The 3639-nt window shown below is 35.7% G+C and overlaps 1 protein-coding gene across 1 annotated transcript in view; it reads left to right on the top strand.

Moving 5' to 3' along the window:
- Nucleotides 1-1145: 1145 nt before the first annotated feature.
- The window catches only part of LOC108364579 (probable WRKY transcription factor protein 1), a 20948-nt gene continuing 18454 nt past the window's right edge, over nucleotides 1146-3639 (top strand). The window contains exon 1 of the mRNA XM_017618310.1: nucleotides 1146-1246. The gene's annotated coding sequence lies outside the window, so the exon portion shown is untranslated. The remainder of the gene's footprint in view (nucleotides 1247-3639) is intronic.

The raw sequence follows: 3639 nt of genomic DNA, 5'->3' as shown, positions 1-3639 counted from the left end.
AAGGGCCAAGAAAAGTAGCCAGTGATACCATATGGAATATTAGTCCCTTTCGATTCACAAGCTTTACCAACTATGTTATTTCTACCTGAGAAAAGTTTTCCCGTACATTGTCTAAATGAGTCGTGTGATCACTTGGATAACATTAAAATGAAGAGTTTCTAAATATTTCGACTGCACCGCCATCTCTTTGGTGTATTTTTTTTGTAGAAGCATTGCTTAACATGAAATGAATACGGTCAACCAATGTTCGGGAAAAAATTTGANTGCATGATTAGTAAAGATCTTATCTAAACTATGAATCGTTCACACAAATACGTTTAATGATGGAATTAATTAAAAAAATTGTGTTTGTAAAAATAACCAAAATCTACATGACGCACCCATATTCTATTTACAAGTAAGTTTTAAACGTCATCATTTCTAAGCGCCAATGCCGTTTGTTTAACAAAAACAAAAAGTATATGTAATTATGTATGAATGTATGTTTCGTACATAAACAAATTATAGCATTGGTAAAGTAAGATCAAAGAACAAAAAAAAAACTACAGAAAAAATCACTACCCACCTGTAGAACCTCAGCATTAAAACACGTTAGTCAGTCAACACAAGCGCAATAAAGCCACTCTTTTACCAGCAGCCGCCAGTTGAGTGGCGCGCATGCTCAACATTCCCAGCATCGGAAACAAGTTCTCAGCGGCGATGAAGATCATCGAATAAACGATGTTGAGTAGCATACGGACGGACAAAGCTTAAAACAGCTCACTTTGTTGTGATAAAAGCACAAAAAATAAAAAAACAAATTTACTAACTCAAAACAGACAGACGGAAAACAGCAACAACAGTGGAAGTAGACAGCCTGTAGAACCAGTCATCTTTGGTTCAAATAAAAATAAAAGTGCGTTGTTGCCGTTTAGATAATATTTTCTGCTTCTGCTTCTATGCATGTACATATGTATGTACTTCTCGAGCTGTGGTGGAATTTTTAAAATGACCAACGGCCAGTTACTTCTACAGATATTGTGCCGGAGTGAGATTTACTCGAGCCGCGGCGGATTCTATTTGATTTTCATACATATTTCGTACGCAATGGAATTCTTATTTATACTTATACTTATGTACATATGCACATACATATGTATGTTTGTATGTTTGTTTAAGTTTCTTCGACACGACAAAACAATTATCGCGTCTTGAAAGAGAATTCCAACTCTAGTAGTCCTGCGAAAGTCTTCGATATCTGTGTGTGGTGAGTAGGTATTTTATAGTTATTGTGATCTGCAAGCTTTGGCGTGATCTAAGCCTGCAGAGAGACCCCGAACGAGTGAACCAAATTTCAAGTTCCGTACTAGAACTTTATCGCCAAAAAGGAACCAGTCTGATAGTAACTAGATCGAACCAGTTCAAAAACAGCGAAATGTGGTAGTTAAAAAAAAAACTATTTTTTTACTTTTTAAAACTACAAATCGCTAGCTAAATAAAACTGAAAAGTTACTGCTATGTCCATTTTTTCCTAGTGTTCCATATTTCGATGCAAGAAGCAATAACAATTGGAAATGCATCGTTTTATTAAAGAACTTTAAGATCGAACTACTTCTTACTACGTTCTGTTGCTAAGTCTAAAATAGTCGCAGAAAATTTGACAAGTCCCAAAGAGTAAAAAAAAACTTTTCATTAGAAATCCACTAGGCATTGAAATAACAAAAAATATATGCCATTTAAAAAAATGTCATGTGGAAATGAACTTAATGACACTTTTTTTAACGTAACTACACGAATATTTTTTAATGCCCAACTTTGTCATTTGTCATTTTTTCCATTTAATGCCTAGGGGAAATCCAACATAAGGGGCGTGTGTGAATCGGTAACAAAGTTCTATGGGGAAAGCTGTTGAATAATATTTTTACTATGGTGAAACAGTTTTGCCAATCTGCTGTGTGAAATTAAATCTTTTTTGACAGCAGTAAATTTTTGATAACCGTAGATTTATGCGGCATAAAATATTACGAATTGAAGTGAAATTAATATATTAAGAAAACATCTACCATCGTTGATTGCAGTTCATCAATTTAAGCTTTTATTTAACGAAAAATTACACACATCAATAATCTTTGCGATTGTCAAACTTTTCTATTCATTTGTCAAAAATTTTACTAGTCTCATAAGCTACTGAAATTTTATTCACCTCATAGTTGTCAAAAATTTACTCGCCGCGAAAATGGCACTTCGTAGGACATCACAATGTTAAATTCGAGAGTTCCTCGCACGCGAAAGAAAATTAACGCGCCAAGTCATGGTACCGAACCAGTTCGGCGCTAGTGCGTTTTCCTACAGGGTATTATGTACTTCTATGTGACATTGAAGGGCTCTGTTGTAGCAACATATATAAAGTAGGTTCCGAAGTCATGGGAAGTGTAGAATATACGATAAAAACCATCTCGTTATTAATATTGGCTGAGGCGGAAGAGCGATATTGGGATACATGTTCTTAAAAGCTTCAACGCGCAAAGCAGATTTAAAAAATATTTTTGTTTTTGTTTGTTAAAGGCCAAAACACAATAGCGCAGTGGCAGTGGCAGTGACAGTTTTTAAAATCAGCTGTTACTGCTAATATTGGCAGTCAATGCCGCAGCAAACACAATACGGCGTTGTCAGTGACTGCTTTTTTTGACATTCCCTTTTGTTTGTTTACATTTTTGTTGTTGCCTTTTAGGCTTCAATGACATCAACAGATGTTGGCTGCGTTTCATTTATGTCAAATTCAGCATGCGAAGTTTGCTGCGATGAAGGCAGTGGCAGTGAATTTAGAATTTGGGCTAAACTGAGCAGTACTGCTAGCTGCCACTGCTGTATTGTGAGTCGCTTCATTGGACAGCACACTTTCTAAAAAACAGCTGATTTCGAAAAACTGCCGCTGCCACTGTCACTGCGTTATTGTATTTTGGGCTTAAATCGTCAACATCATTGAAGCTAGCTCTTACATCTTCGGCCACTGGGTTCACGCCCCTAGAGCATCTAGTTGCGATTCTGCATCAAAAAGAAAATTTTGAAAAAAAATTTCGTTTACGTTTTTTGGCGGTTAAGGCTCGATGTATGGCTCTGCGTCAGTGACATTAAAATAATTTTTGACGAAATCAGTACCCAATAGTTGCATGGAATCATCAAATGCTCTTGCAATTGTGGAGTGAATCGTCCGTGATTTAAAGCAAAATATGTATGAATATGCACTAACAAATCGATATCATCTTAACACACAACTTTTGATTCGCAACATTTGTTAATCTTTAAGCTCCTATGACTTACCAAAAAAATATGTAAATGCATAGAAATCCGGGCCCTACTGATAAGAGATGATGAGTGAAACTGAATATGTAGTCTGGTTCAGTCGGCCGTTTACGTTGAAATTTTGCGATTGATTTATACAACAACAATGTGTTGCGACGTATTTGATATGATGTAACTTATTTGATGTGATGCGGCTTATTTGATGTAATGTGATGTGATCTGATTGAAAGCTTGACTCTGTATAAATTATAGCTTCAATGGGCATGGCAGTTATAGTTAGCGAGACAAAGATCGCATGATGTGATCCCGCGAATTTAAGGTGATGTTGTGTATGTATATGGTATTTTTTTTTTTTTT

Source organism: Rhagoletis zephyria, unplaced genomic scaffold, assembly GCF_001687245.7.
Source record: "Rhagoletis zephyria isolate East Lansing unplaced genomic scaffold, Rhagoletis_zephyria_1.1 Rzeph_scaffold_01600, whole genome shotgun sequence".
Classification (NCBI taxonomy): domain Eukaryota; kingdom Metazoa; phylum Arthropoda; class Insecta; order Diptera; family Tephritidae; genus Rhagoletis; species Rhagoletis zephyria.
Note: the sequence above shows the minus strand (reverse complement) of the source record. Positions and strands in the feature narration are given on the sequence as shown.